Source organism: Canis aureus, chromosome 11 (genome assembly GCF_053574225.1).
Source record: "Canis aureus isolate CA01 chromosome 11, VMU_Caureus_v.1.0, whole genome shotgun sequence".
In the NCBI taxonomy this organism is placed as follows: Eukaryota; Metazoa; Chordata; class Mammalia; order Carnivora; family Canidae; genus Canis; species Canis aureus.
The window spans coordinates 23,725,045-23,740,370 of NC_135621.1; the positions used below are offsets into that span (position 1 = coordinate 23,725,045).

At 53.4% G+C, this 15,326-nt stretch overlaps 1 protein-coding gene and 2 long non-coding RNA genes across 5 annotated transcripts in view; 2 read left to right on the forward strand and 1 right to left on the reverse strand.

Annotated features, from left to right (window-relative positions):
* PHF21B (PHD finger protein 21B) overlaps positions 1–15,326 on the forward strand; it is an 84,053-nt gene that overhangs the window by 14,962 nt on the left and 53,765 nt on the right. The gene's annotated exons all lie outside the window — the stretch shown is intronic.
* LOC144323550 (uncharacterized) lies at positions 5,000–8,074 on the reverse strand. Its single transcript, XR_013388946.1, has 3 exons — positions 7,762–8,074; positions 6,814–7,224; positions 5,000–5,177 (listed from the first exon to the last, which is right to left on the reverse strand). It is a non-coding gene; the product is annotated as an uncharacterized LOC144323550 (long non-coding RNA).
* LOC144323551 (uncharacterized) lies at positions 8,090–13,950 on the forward strand. Its single transcript, XR_013388947.1, has 3 exons — positions 8,090–8,340; positions 11,655–11,916; positions 13,463–13,950. It is a non-coding gene; the product is annotated as an uncharacterized LOC144323551 (long non-coding RNA).

Genomic DNA, 15,326 nt, shown 5'->3' on the forward strand with positions numbered 1-15,326 from the left:
GACACTGGGAGTGGCTGCGCTGCTCCGAAGCCCAGGGAGCTCTCGGCCAGTTACTGACCTCCAGGCTTAATTCCACTGTTGGATGCACGAGTGTCCTGGGGTCGCTGTGACAGATGCCCACGAACCGGGCGGCTTGTGCCGTCTGGAGCCAGCACTCTGAAGTCAAGGTGTGGGCAGAGCTGTGCTCCCTCCTGAGGCTCTAGAGGAGGCTCCTTCCTGCCTCCTCCAGCTCCCAGCAGCTCCTGTGCTCCTGGGCTAGTGGCTCCCTCTCTCCGGCTTCCTGTGACCATCGTCCCTGTGTCTCTGTCCTCTCCTCTCCCCAAAGGGACACCAGCTGTTGGATTTAGGGCCTGCCCTAACCCTGGTGACCTCAGTGGATCACATCTGCAAACATCCTATTCCCACACAAGGCCACACTCTGAGATTCGGAGTGGATGTGAATATGGGGGAGACTGTTCATCCCAGCACACCTGCCAGTGGGAGGTAGTCACACCTGCCTGAGGGTTGGGCTGGGGTAGCAGAATCGGCGGTGGACTCTTGATGCCAGCCCCACGCCAGGAGCGCCTTGGGCCCCCTCGGTGTTTGCCTTCCCCACCCTTGCCCCACAGTCGGGAGTCAAGAGAGGAGCTGCTGAAACCATGCTCATCACGGGTGATACGGGTGGCCGAGTTTTCTCAATGTGGTCCCCGGCAGTGGGTGTGGCATTTGGGGTCTGTAAGAGGCTTCCCGTACCTGATGCCATGGGGTCCTCAGCATCTCAGGGAATGGCAGGCGGAGGGGGGTGTCCCTTGGGCCCGAGTGAGGAACCACGTCCCCACTGCGTTCCCCAGGGCCCTGTGGGGTCAGGCTTTGGTCTTTCTGAGTCATTTTCTGCAGCCGTAAAATGGGAATGAGAGGTCGCTGTGCACTCCACAGGGTAATTGTAGGAGTGAAATGAAAACACGGGGAAATCGGGGGATGCAGAGGGTTGAGCATGGGGCTGCGGGGGCCTCGTGACTGGGCTGGAGTGTCCACTCTCTTCCCCATCCCCACCACCACCTATTTGGCGCCTACTGTGTGCCGGGTGCCTTACGCGCTGCAGCGCCGTGGTACTCCTGGGGCTAAGCTATGATCCGTATTTACGGGAACAGGGAGCAACAGAGGAGCTCTTCAGCAGGGGCTGTGGTGAGCTGCTGGAGCCAGGCTCAGTGCGGAGCCGGGTGCGAACCCTGGAGCCCCCCTGCGACTCCACATTTGGAGTTTTCTTTCTTCATGCCTAAGATGTACTCAGTAATGACCCCTGTTCCTTCGGAGGGTTCTGAGGTTCAGCAGGGTGACGTGGTCAGTCATCGCCTGAGCTTTGGTGCTGCCCACAGGGGAGCAGGACCGGAAGACACAGCTGGCAGGAGAGGCCGTGGGGTGGCCTCTCCCCAGCTCCCAAGCGCTGGCTGGGGCCTCAGGTCTGGCAGCCCCTAAGGCCACTCCGAGGGGCTCTGTCCCCCTGGCCGGGGTTTGGGGAGGTGCCTCATCCTGCCCCCAGGTCTTGCTACCCAAAGATACGAAGAAGCAAAGGAAGAACCCATCCCCGGACCACCATCCTGCGCCTTTTATTTTGACCCCTGTTATTACTGTACATCATGTCAGAAAATTCTGCAGGCCTAGCAGGTGTCCGTGGCTACTTGGGATGCAGAAAGAACCCGGAAAAGTGGGTCAGGAAGGGGCTGTTCTTTTATACTCCAATGGAAAGACCCACTGCGTTCCCAGATGGTTCCAGCTGCCCCGTGGGGAATGGGCTGTGCTCCAAGGAGTCTTGGATGCTGTGAGGCCATGTTAGTCAGGCCCCAGATCTCTGCTTTTGCTCAGCACCTTCCTTTTGGGGCCCTCAGCCCTTGGGTTGGGTCTCGTGTCACTCTTGCTCCCATTCCCTTGGCCAGAGCATGCCACGTGGCCACACTTGCCAGCAGACAGGCCCTGAGTGTACAGAACAGAGGGCAGGGGTGTTATCCTGCCAAGTTGTGTAGCTGGCCGCCATACAGACACCTGCTCACGTGGCCCCTTTGCACACCCGCTTCCCATCACTCCTGTGAGGTCGCAGAGCCTAGGACAGGAGGTGGTGGCAGAGGCTGGGAGGAATGGCCTCTGGAGCCCGCTGTCCTGTGGAAACCTGCCTCACCTTGCTGTGCCTTTGCTCATGAGTGCTCTCCTAGCTCCCAAATCCAGCTGGCCCGTCTGTTCTTCGGGCACGGGCTCTGGGACACCCCACTGCCCTCGGCCGGCGGTACCTGTAGCTCTCCGCTGTGGCTCTGTAGTTAGCAGTGGAGCGGGGGCTGCAGGAGGCAGCGCTGGGTGCGCAGCGGCACCTGGACAGGTGGGCCTGGTCGGCAAGGGACGCACCTCCCTGTGTTTGTTACGGGAATCCTTTTCTTCTGGGGCTGCAAGCATTTTCAGCTCTTCTTTGATTAGATTTTTTCATCTGGGGCCTGCAGCAAACGTCTGCCATTGGTTGGTAAAGGTATTCATCTTTATCATTATGTGCTTGGGCCAGGGCTCATGACCTTGTGACCCACCGGCGGACTAGGAGGGGACTGGGGGTTGGTGTCATCGTCACCATCCCTAAAAGTCTTCTTTGCCCCTATAGGCGCTTGGTTGGATATCCTTTGACCCCCCTTCCCCTCCCGCCAATCCATCCCTCCCAGTTCGCTGCCCTGTGGCACAGGTCGGCTCGTGGCTGTACACAAGATGCAGCCTTCGATGGGGAGACAGAGAGACGATAAGAGGATGTGCTCCATCAGCATCTGCAGCCGGTTGTCATAGGTGCTTTGGTACAAACCTCCTGGTGACAGTGGCAGCTCCAGCGAGGGAGCGCTCAGTTCTCTCTGGGAAGCAGCATCACAATCACGTGGTGGTGCTTCCCATTTTCCAGACAAGGAAACTAAGGTCTCGAGAGATAAGTGACCTACCTGAGGCCCCTCGTGAGCAAGGGGCAGCGCCAGGATTCCAGAAGCATCTATGTGACCCCAGCAGGCTCTTATCCCCATTTTACAGATGAAGAAACTGAGCCCTGAGAGGTCAGTGACTTCTCTAAGTCACCCACCTCCTAGGTGGTGGTGCTCAGATCCCCATCCAGGTCTCCTCTTTCCCCGAGCTGTGTGTCTTCCAGATACCTGTGATGGAAGGACTCGGCACGTAGCCCTGGTCTCCAGGTCAGGTGGGCACTCTCACTGCCCTGCCCCACTGGGGGTACCAAGTGCCCCAATGGCTGAGCCAAAATGCATTCGGAGAGGGCCCACCTCCCGTGACAACCCCTGGCTCAGTATTCACCACACATGTGCTATTAGAGGAAGAAAGGAGGAAAGAGGGATTTGCCTGGGAGGATCTGGTGTTTTGGTTCAGATCGGGGCCTCCCAACCCCATTCTCCCATCCCTCCATCCACCCACTGGGGGAGACCTTTGTGACTATGAACCGATGGACAATGCTGTGCTGGGGGTGGGGGCGCTCCGTGGAATGATGAGCTAACTGCCCCCCGGGAACCCCGTGTCACCCTGACAGCCACTGTCTAGCAGCCTGGGGCGGCAGCCATCGGTGCTCCCGACAATCAGAGGACGGGGACATTTCTTGTTCTAAACCCTAACCCTGAACAATTCTCCGTGGGTTTGACCGTCAGACCCCCATCTCTGACCTGTGTAAGTCTCATGACCTTGAGCAAGGTCTTGGCTATCCGTCGAGCTCCATTTGTGCCCCCGTGAGGCAAGGACGCCCCTGTGCTCGCCTCGTGAACTTCAAGCCTGAGGTAAGGCAGGTGCATGGTGAGGCTCAGGAGCCGTGTGTCTCTGCGACCTCCATCTCCCCGGGGCTCATCTCCACCCCAGCGCCCCGTCATCATCTAGCCAGTCACCTCCTCATGTTTCTCTCTCTCCTTGCCTCCCTTGGAATGTTCTGGAGCCTCCTCACTGCCCTCACTTGCCTCCCAAGCCAGTCTCCCACGCCGTCCCCACGGCTGTCGTTCTGAAGTTCAGCCCTGCCCCGTTCTCTCCCACTGCCAAGCGCCCATGGCAGAGTTCTGGGGGGCTCCCTCGGCCTCTCACTGGGGTTGCGGGTTCCAGGAGGGGCTGCTTTGCCCAGAGTGGGGCTGGGGGACCCTGGGCAGCCTGCCCTCTGCCCCAGCTACAAGGCTGGTAAGTGGGGGGTGCTGGGGCTCCAGGGAACACACCGTGGAGGCCAGTGACTTAGGGAAGAAGATTCAGAAATTCTTTGATGACAGGCGTCTCGTTGTTTGACCTCGGTTCACATCTTCAGCCTCATCTCCGGACACGGAGCTGTTGACCATTTCTCAGACACATGAAATGCCTGTGGATTGCCCTTTTCTCTCTAGCCAGGTCCTACTCATCCCCCAAGGTCAAGATCATCTCTTCACCCTCGAGGAAGGCACCTCTGGATTCATTTGGATCGGATCACGGGGGTGGTAATGACGATTATGGTGGTGGTGGCGGTGGTGATGAGGATGGTGATGGCCATGCTAATAGTGGGGATGGTGAGGATGGTGAGGATGACGTCAGGGATGACGAGAGCCACTACCATTAGTGTAGACCACTTCCTACAGTGGGTGTGAGTGTTTTCTGAGCTACCTGCCCTGTCATCACCACCTGTCCCAATGGAGACGTCTTATCCCCACCATATGCTGCAGGAAACAGACGCGCATCTCGGGCCAGCATGGCCAGCCTTGGGGCCGATCACGCTATTCAGTAAAATTAAGATTGTGAGGGGTGTTGTCTGCATCTGACTCACTGGTGCACAACAGTTAAACTTTAACTAGTGAGCAGTGGATGCGGGTGTGCCTTATAAACTATAAACGGGATAGGAATGCTTCTGCTGTTATATTGTGTCCCTACCAACAACATGTTTGTGTGTGTGTGTAAAGGGAAACAAAAAGCTTTGGAAATAGTTCTAAAGTGAACAAAGTCCCTTATGCACCTTGTAGGCCTTCCTGGGAACCCCTAAAGAATTAATAACAAGATGACATAAAACGTGAAACATTGCCAACATTATTTTTAAACACCGTGAGGCTTAGATAGCATTCTCCGGGGAGGTCTGTCCTGTAGTTCTGCAGTTATTTTCAGGACACCTGGTGTCACTTAGTAGGTCCCTCTTCTGACTGAGCATGCAGTTCCGTTGGCTGCCAGCGTGGGTAACTGAGGCTCTGGAAGGAAGTCACAGGAATAGAAAAAAATATGTGATTTTTTTTTTTTTGAAAATGACAGCCTTTTTTCTTTAAAGATTTACTTACATACTTAAGTCATGTCTATACACACAGGCCCGACCCATAACCCTGAGATTTAGAGTCGCATGCTCTACCATCTGAGCCAGCCAAACGCCCCTTGAAAATTAAAACTTTACATGAAAAAGAACAAGATAAGCAATCCTACCACCCTGCAAGTTTAATTGATGGATTACAGAGTGAGATTTAAATAAAAATAATCATCCATGTCATTCACTGGCATAATTGCTACTTATTGTACTTAACATATAGTTTTTTTTTTTTTTAACTCGCAGGTGATACTTTCCTTTCCACCACAGTGTTTGAGGCTTTGCAAAGACTCAGTCCCTGATTAGACCTTTGTTCAAGGTCCCTTAGATTCTAGCTCCTTGACCATCTGTATGTGTCTGAATCTCCTGGGAGCTCCATCTGCCAGCAGGTGCTTGGTGCCACTCCATACTTATGGAACCAGGACTCCACCACTCAGCCCAGGAGTGTGGGTGACATGCCCCCTAATGAGATTCCAGAGCCCCTGAAATGTGAGGATACCAGGCCTGTAAGTGAGGATAACCCTTCCTCTGGCCACCTGACAAAATGGAAAGGTGTGGACAGCATGCTTCTTTAGTCCTTTTGTTCTGTGGTGATGGTGGTGGTGATTGTAAGGATGAGGATAGTGATGGTAGCGATGATGATGGTGGTGATGGTGATGATGGTGGTGGTGATGATAGTGATGGTGATAGTGGTGATGATAGTAATGACTGTGATCATGGTGATGATGGTGATGACTATGATCATGGTGATATGATAATGATGGTGATTTTCGAATAGTGGTGATGATGTGGTGGTGATGAGAACGATGAAGACAGTAGTGGCGATTATTGTGATAATGGTGATAGAGTGTTGACGGGGTGATGGGGACTTTTGTCAAAATGGTGGTGGTAATGGGTGTCCTGCCTTGCTACCCTCAGGGAGAGGTTGAGGAGATTGGGGCATGGAAGAGGGGCCCAGCCCCAGGTCCTCAGAGAATTCACCTTGCCCTCTTAAGTGAAGTATGGAAATGTTGTGAACCTCAGTTTCCCTGCTTCTAAGGAAGTAGCTATGTCTTTATAAGGTGCCAAAGCCTGTGCAAATATTCATGGTTTTATTATGACTCAGAGGATCGCATTCAATTTTATGTAAAGAGGCAGAGGGGGAAAGAGGACTGCCAGAGTGGTCTGTGACATTAGACTGTTTTCACTTATATTTTATGTCATTGGTGTTGAGACATATGCACTTGCATTCATCTTTCTTAGGTTGGATTTTTAAAATATTTCTTTAAAAATTTGTTTAAAAAACAATCACAGGGGTGCCTGGGGAGCTCAGTGGTTGAGCATCTGCCTTTGGCTCAGGGCATGATCCCCGGAGTCCTGGGATCGAGTCCCACATCAGGCTCCCCGCGCCCCCCCCCCCCCCCCCGCAGGGAGCCTGCTTCTCCCTCTGCCTGCATCTCTCATGAATAAATAAATAAAATCTTTAAAAAATAAAATAAAATAAAAAACAATCACAGAAAGTGCAAAGGATCAGTGATCCTGCTCCATACCTGCCCTTTGGTGTGGGGTCCGGAGAGGCCGAGGGCCCGAGTCGCACACCCCAGTTCTTGGCAGGCTCGGCTGCTGGCGGCCCCTCCCTGCAGTCTCCACTCCGGTCTCCCCACGGGGCGCCTCTGTCCGGTGCCACCACCACAGCCTCTGCCCCAGTTGGTGAGCTGCCCACGCCAAGTGGCCTGGACGGCTGGACTCCCCGAGAGGCACTGGCCGAGGCTGAGAAGCTCTCTTTTCCCATTTTAGGTGACTTTGCTTTTCTCAATCCAAATCAGATTTTGTTTTATCTGCTGGAGCCTCGTTTCATAATTCCTCTGGCTTTGATCTCGTCATCACGGTTTAGACATCTTTCCTTGCTGGCGTTCCTCTTCGCCCCAGGTGCCTCCTTCCTGACACGGGGCCTGCTGCTCCTGTAATACATACTCACCCCTAATGAGCTACTTAAAAAATAAGCATTGATTTCTAGATAAAAATCACAATTAATTTTAAATGCCCTCTGTAAACCTTGTTACAAATAATTGCCAGAAACACACAAAGTCTGAAATTAATTAAAATCGACAGCCTTGTTTGATGTGGGATGTGCTCCTCATTTTTTAGTTATGTATGTGAGCTGTGTGGATGGCGCTGGGGCAGCAGCCGTGGCTTCGAGATGCCAGGTGGGGGGATTTGCTGGAGGAGCAGCTGAGCTGCCCGTCCCCGGGTCTGGATTCATCCGGTCCCGACTGGCAGCCCTGCCGACTCTCCACACCTCCAGTGTTGCATCTGTGAAATGGGTTTACCAATGCCGGCCTTACGGATGGCTGGTGGAGGGTGATGGTGAGGTGGTGCCTGCTCAGAGGCTGTGGTCTGTCCTCCCCACTGTCCCCGCCCCAGGCCAGCCCTGGAAATGTTAACCCACACATCTGTTGTTGGAGGGGGGAGGTCGTATTGTTCATTCATTCACTCACTCACCTGTGCTGTGAGCTAAACAGAAGCCAACAGAAACCCAGACGGCAGGGCCGCCAGACAGAGGTCCCCTCCTCTGGACGACATCTCTGGTGCTGGAGTGAAGAAGTGACTTGATCGAGGCCAGGCTTGGCCGGCCCAGGAGTGAACCTTCCACACTCCCGCACTTTCGAGGCTGGTGGGATCCTCAGGAGTTGGCCATGGCCAAGGCAGAAGGAGCCAGCCAAGAGCCCCCACTCTGGGGTTCCCCTGCCCCCCACCCTGGGGTGACATAAGCCCCTGTGTCAGCAGTGGAGGGGACACGTATGGGTGAGAACAGCAGCATTGCTATAGTAACAGGTGTGTTTATGTCCGCTTGCATTCATGGGCAACCTTTTGTCAGTTTCCATTCCAGAATTCTCAGAGTCACTCCAGTGTGTCCTTGAGCACAGGGCCCCCTTCACAGTTCCTCGTTGGTGCCTGGGTGGCTATTGTTTAGGGCCACAGAGGAGCCAGTGCCCTCTCCCCCGCCCCATTTCCTGAAGGAGCACAGGTGTTGGGCCAGACCTACCCAGGACTGGTTCTCAGGAGCTACTCTTCAGGTGACAGACACCGGGCAGCTACGTAGTATCTCCTAGCACCTTGGTTTCCTCGTCTGCAGACGGGAGAGTAACACTGACCTAACTGTTCTGTTTGTTCAGGAGTTTATTGGGGAGGGGATGGCATTTCCTGATCACCTGCTGTGTGCCTGACTTTGGGCAATTACTGGGAAACAGACCCACTGCACAGGGTCCCTGACCTCTAGGAGCTCGTAGCCAGGTCTGGGGACGCATCAGGGCACCCCATTTTGGTGAGTTAAAGGGGGAACTTGGGTCTGAGGAGGTCCTGAGAAGGAGCCACCAGTCCGGCCAACGCCACAGGAGAGAGCGCTCCCTTAGAGAGTGGAAGTGATATAGGAAAAGGCTTCAGGGATCATGCAGGCCCAGGACAATACCTCATCTCCCTCTCTCTCTCCCCTCCTTGCTCACCTCCTCCCCTCTTCTCCCAGGTTGCTCTCCCAGCCCCCAGGTATCTCTTCACTCTCTCCTTATCTCTTTGGAAGATTTGGATCGGAAGTGCCAAGTTCCTCATCAGACTTCTTCAATGCCTTGGGTCCCAGAGACAAATACATGGGCCTCCCCTCCCCCACCCCATGTCCCTGCACAGAGTGGCTGCAGAGATCAGAGAACAAAGCTTGGGAGTTATTTATTTCTCGCTTTGCAGAAATGTTTATTTGGAAGCAGCACGGCAAGGTGGAATGGTTTGATTTGATTAGCAAGTCTAAATGTATTAGCAGCAAGACAGAAACGATATTACAATTAGTGGTAATTAGCTGTGCTGATGACTCTGGGTGGCAGTGCAGGGTGACAGATGTTGCTTCCTGGTCCCGGGTTAGACTGGGAGGGCACTTTACCCTTGTGAAGGGACTTGGCTCCCTGGAGACATGGGACCCCGGCCCTGTCGTCGGCACGCCTGAGTCACAGCTAATTAGTCACTTCGCAGAGACACGTGTGTTGTGTAAAGTGTATTTGTACACTTGCATTGTGTAAATGCAATGTACACTTATATTGTGTAAAGTGACTTCTTGGTGTTCGGGGGAGTGGGGGTGAGGGGGGAGGCAGTGGGCTGACTTTTGTGGAACCAGAACTTTCCAGGCTGCTTTGCTGTGGTGCTGTTGGTGACTGTAGCAGCGATTCCTTTGTATGCTTCTCTCTCTAGGAGTCTTTATCGTGACCCAATCCCGTGTACCCCATTCACTTGGGCTTACCTGTGGGCTCTCTCCCCGAGACCCCGGCCTATGCAGTGACCCAGGTCAGCCCAGGCTGCAGAAGATGCCCGTGGTAACCTTTGCTGAGGTGTGGTGGGTGTAGGAGATGCCAGGGACTGCGTGCCCACATCTTGACAAGTTAGTTGACCCCCTACCCTGTGTTGTCAGTGCCTTTGAACAAGGATGACAGGTGGGAAATGCCCAAGACCGTCTGGCCTCCAAGAGTCCCCAGATTTCCAACAGGGGCCCCAGACTTGACAACATCCTGCAGAAAAAAAGTCAAGTGCTTCTTGTGGGGTGAAGAGAATGTTTTGGAGCTAGATGGACGTGGGGGTTGCCTGTGGGTGTGCTGAGTGCCACCGGATTGTTCACTTTAAAATTAAAATCATTATTTTTATGTTATGTGAATTTCACCTTAATTTTTTTTAAAAGCAGCAAATTATTAAGAGGTGTATTTTGGAAGCCCAAACACTGTAAATGGAGCATGTCTCAGAGGCTTTAGGGAGATGAAGTTTCTGAAAACAGAGCTGGTGTTGGAGATGATCCTCTGGGTATGGAGGGAGGGAACGCAGGGGAGCAGAGGGGTGAGGAGGGGAGAGGTGGCCCCATGGCCCCCGCTGAGCCCCCAGGGTGTGGTGAAGACCCAGGTGCAAGAAGTGCAACCCTTTGGGCCAGAGTGGGAAGAAGTGAAAGAAGGGTGAGCCCAAGTGAGAACCCATGAGCTTTCTGCCTCTGGCTGCCCTCCAGGGGCTGCAGGAAGGGGGCGGTGCGCGCCCCTCCAGCGTGTGCAGGTGGAGGCAGCCCCACCTGCCTTATTGCCCATCAGAGACCACAGCAGCCCCTGGAGTGTGGTTGCCCTTTCCCTGGCCTTGAGGTGGACTTGGCCCTGGGCGGTGGCATTTGCAAGACTCTTGGAGAGGTAGCCCCCAGATGGCAACTCCTTCCCATGCCCCACAGCCCCCACTGGCAGGAGCACCCTCTGGGTCCCGGATCTGTGCCAGGCTTGGTCTGCCCACAGGGGCTGTCAGCCTCAAGCCACTCAAGCCCGCATGGTGAGGTGCCTGGGGGAGCTAGAAGGGCATACAGCTAGAGGAAATGCTTTCTGGACTCGAAGTGTGATTAGAGTTTAGGGACGATTATTACCCAGGGTGGGGAGGGGATGGGCAGCAAGAAAGCCTTGAGCTGTGAACTGGGATCAGGGGCTCCAGGGACGCGAGGACCCTGGGCCGGGTAGGCGAGGCTGCCTCACTCTGGGGCCTCACTTTGGGGGCTCTGGGCAGACTCCACACAGCACATCAGCCCGTCTAGTCCCCTAAAGGCCATGCTCCAAAAGCACCCGTGGCCCAGAGCCTTTTGACAAAACCTGGACCCAGCACCCTGGGGTGCAGAAAAGATGCTCGGCCCTGCCCATGTCAGGGAAATGCCCATGAAAACCACAGTGAGATTCTATTTCCTCCTCGGGAGTGCTGATGATCTTCAGGGCCAGAGAGCACACAGACCAGCCGAAACCCCTACACAGGGCTCGAGGGCCAGAAATTGGGGGATTTGGAAGACAGTTCAGAAGTCATCCAGTAAAGCTAAAGATAGATACGCGTATCCTGTGACCCGAAGTCCTCCTTCTGGGTGTGCGCCTCCGAGAACGTCTGACACAGGTGTACCAGGACATTGGCGTGTTCCTAGCAGCCCAGACAAGACAAACAGACATGTGCTGACCATGAATGGGTCAGTAAGTACATGCATGCGCCACCGGGCAGTGAGGACGGCCGGCCAGGCCATGTGCAGCAGCGGCAAATATTAGGAATGTGGAGTTGAGTCCAGAATGGATGTTACAGAGCACTTTGGTAGGATTCTAGGACTCCATTTGTATAAAGTTCAAAAACATGCAAGGCAAAATTATTTTTCGTTGCATCGAAATTGATGCAGAAATAGAAAATTCAGGGAGCAATAAATACAAAATCACAGTTACCTGGATGTGGGCAGAGTGGGGAGGGCACCAGGGGTATTTCAAAGCTCATATTTGTTTTACTTTGTTAAGCTGGGTACTGGGTACACAGATGGTTTGTTATTCTTTAACCAAAACGCTTACTTTATCATTTCTTCCACACCTAGTGATATGCACGTACGTCTGAAATGTGAACCTGCAGGTATGGAGGGTCCTGCCTCAAATGCATGGTGAGACAATGCACTTTAGAGGAGGCAGACAGGGCTCAGTGCTGTGCCTGGCTACGCCACCTCCAAGGATGGCATTTCCAGCCCCAGAGGAAAAGTTGTGTAACTTTTGGAAGACCGAATGGTCAGCATGGCATGATACCAGATGTATAAATTGTGAAATGTAAATCCTAAATCAGCTTCCCCCACACCTCCTCCTAAGGTAGCGTAAAGCCCACATTTTTAAAAGGTTTTCAATTTTTATTATTTTTTATTTTTATTTTTAATTTAATTTTATTTTGTAAAGATTTTATTGATTTGAGAGAGACAGTAGAGCGAAAGAGAGAGCACATGCAGTAAAGAAGGGGTAGAGGGGCCGAGCAGGGATCCTGACCTGGGGCTAGGTCCCAGGACCTTGGGATCATGGTGTGAGCGGAAGGCAGATGCTTAACCAACTGGGCCACCCAGGCGCCTCATTATTATTTTTTTAAGTTTTGTTTTTAACCAAGGTAAATTCTGGAAGTGCAGCAAAACTGCTTAGCACCCTCTCCTGGGCAGGCCCGGGTGGAACCCTGGTGCCCCGGGTGGCAGGAGGGCCGGGCGCCTGCTGGCTCAGCACCACGGACAGCGCCGCCTTCTTGGGTCCCCCGCGGCGCAGGCTCACCTGGCCTAGTGGGGCAGGAGGACGAGCCTGGGGACAATGGGTTGGAATCCTGCTTCTTGCACTTGTTAGCTGTGTGGCCTTGGGCAAGTCTCTCAGGAGCCTGGACAGTGAAGCAGGGGAGCTACTGCCATGGCACCCAGCGTGAGCTCCTTGCTCCAGAGATGGTTTCATCCTGGTTAGAAAACCCCTTTGTGGGCAGCCCCGGTGGCACAGCGGTTTAGCGCCCCCTTCAGCCCAGGCTGTGATCCTGGAGACCTGGGATCAAGTCCCACTTTCCCAGGCTCCCTGCGTGGAGCCTGCTTCTCCCTCTGCCTGTGTCTCTGCCTCTTTCTCTCTGTCTCTCATGAATAAATAAATAAAATCTTAAAACAACAACAACAAAAAAAGAAAGCAAAAAAACAAACCCTTTGTGGTGTTGAATGGGAAGGGGCTGAAGGGTTGGTCCAGGAGCTGGGATGGGCAGGTCAGGGAAGGAGGCACCAGATCAGTCCTGCTTGTTGGAGCCAGGTAACTTGTGAGGGACTCATGGTGGTGACCCGTATAACTAGGCTCTGCACATGCTCACTAGGCTGCCTGGTAGTGGATGGAGGGTGGACAGGAGCCCCACGATGGCTCTGTGGGCACCTGCCCATCCACCACCTGCACTTCCCTCTCAGGATCAGCCTCAAGGCAGCCAGAGGAGGAGCGAGGCCAGGCAGGTGCAGGCATCGCCTTGGGCTTGTCTCAGAGGTGAGGCACGGGGGGAGGGAGCAGAGGGGTCTCTTCCTTGGCCCCCTGGAGAGAGAAGGTAGCTTGATGTCCTTGGGGGAGGGTAGTAAGCTGGGTGGTGGTGGCTTCTGGAAAGTCCTTTGCTCTGTTTTCTCAACGAAAAGAGAAACAAGGCCCTCAGCTGAGTGTGGGGATGCAGGGGGAATGGGGGAGCAGGTGGAGAGGTGTGAGCAGAGAGGACAAGGTGTGAGCAGAGAGGACAAGGCGGGCAGTCATTGGCCAGGAGGAAAGGCTGAAGGAAGATCTCAGGATTCTCTCAGCTTTAAATTCTAGGCCGTTTGTTTGCAGCACAACAGTCATTTGTTAACTCACATTTCTTTTTGGTTTATTTGTTCAGCGATCGGGCACTGAGCGGTATTATACGATCTAAACTTTCAGTAACAGCAAGAACGTTACACCATTAATTGGGACGAATTGGTTAGCATCTGTATCTCCATATACCACCCCGGTCTTATTAAATCTAAATCATATTCGCACTCGGCAGCTCTGATTTAAACTGTAAACCCAGCGTGGCGAAAGGATACCTGCTGTTTGAAGAGCGATCTTTCTTTCTCCTCCGATTTCTGGCTTGATTCGACATACGCTGTGCAGCATCAGGCCACGCCTGTGAGAGCCCGTGAGGCGGTGGCAGGGGCCCAGAAGCGACCTGCCGTTGGCACAGTGCATTCGTCTAGTGTGAAAACTCGATGTGAGTTGCGTGGAAGTAGGACGTGGTGCTATGAAGCACCAGCTCATTCGCGCACATAGGTTGTGTACATGAAAATGTCAGCCTGGGGTCACATCGGGGCATTTGTGCCAACCGTCCTGTCCTTGGGCGCATCACGATCTCACACACCAACGCTCCAGTGCCAAGAATGGCACTGGTGCTTTCCTCTCTGTTGTCATGACTGCTGTGGTCCTGGCCCAAAGTTGATGGTGGTCCTGAGCAAGAGGGAGGATTTAACTTAGTCTGGGGATCTAGGGACACAGCCCCACAAGGCTCCAGACTTAGGTGGCTCATCAGTGTCCAAAACATATGGAGTTAGTGTTGTTTCTGCTGATTCTGTGCTCTCTTTTCTTGCCTCTTCTCTTCACTTGGCACCTCCTCCTCCAAGAGGTTCTTTCTCCCTGACCTCACAGTGCTGGGCTCAGCTCTGAGAGCAGGGGTTACACAGTCTCCTCCCATCATGCCTCGCCGAAGCTGGGAAAACAGTAGGTGGTCAATAGATGTTCATATATATCAAAATGGTTACTTTTCCCCTCCTCTCTGTCAAGCATAGAGGACTTTTTTCTCCAGTATCGACTGTGGCGACCTAATGGAGGGTTCCTGGAGGTAAACCCACAAAAATATGGGGGGCCCCCTTAGACTCAGCCTTTGGGAGATTTTAACTCTCGGGCTCATCCACAGTCAGCATCTAGCAGTTCTTTGAAGTTACCACGAGTGTGCTACGAGATTCATGGCTGGTGGCTTCTGCTTGCAGGTGGCTGTGACTGTCTGTAGCTCCCTGTCTCCACGCAGCCTCTGGCCTCTGTCTCTGGATTTACCAGGTCCCAGGCCTGTGCCAGGGCGGAGTCTGGCAGCAAAGATGTGGCCTCTGCTATGTGAGGAGCTCCCTGTCCAGGGGGGCAGACATGCACAGCTCTGATGCACACTGTTTTGGGGAGAGAAGCAACTGGGATCGTACTGGTCCCCGGAGAAAGTGGGATCCCCTGGCCCAGGCACGGAGAAGTGTTCCTTCAGTGTTTGTGGACCGACTGGGGGTTTGTGAATGCTGGCCCTGTGCCCAGCTCTGCCCAGAACACCCCTGAGCCAACTCTCGCAGAGGAGTCCGGACTCGACAGCCTGTGCCACAAGAGCCACCACCAGCTTCCTCCGTGCACCCCGTCCACTCGTGAAGATGTGGTCTTCCAGGCTTCTTTGCCCCCACCCAAACCAACAAAATGATGAAAACGCACAATTGGCCAAAATGCCCAAATCCATAACTCATTGTACATTCTCCCAAAGTTTACAAAAAAAAAAAAAAAAGAAGATAAAGAAAAAAAGAGTCCCCCTTAATCACCTTTCATATTTTCATTAACAACATCAAAGCGATTAGCTCTGGAAAAACCAGTCTGAATCATAGTCATCTCGGAAGAAGTGGATGAAGAACGCAAAGGAATTTGAATTTCAAAGCCAAGCCTTTATCTCTCATTAATGCTTTCTGCTGTGAGGGCTCCCCCAA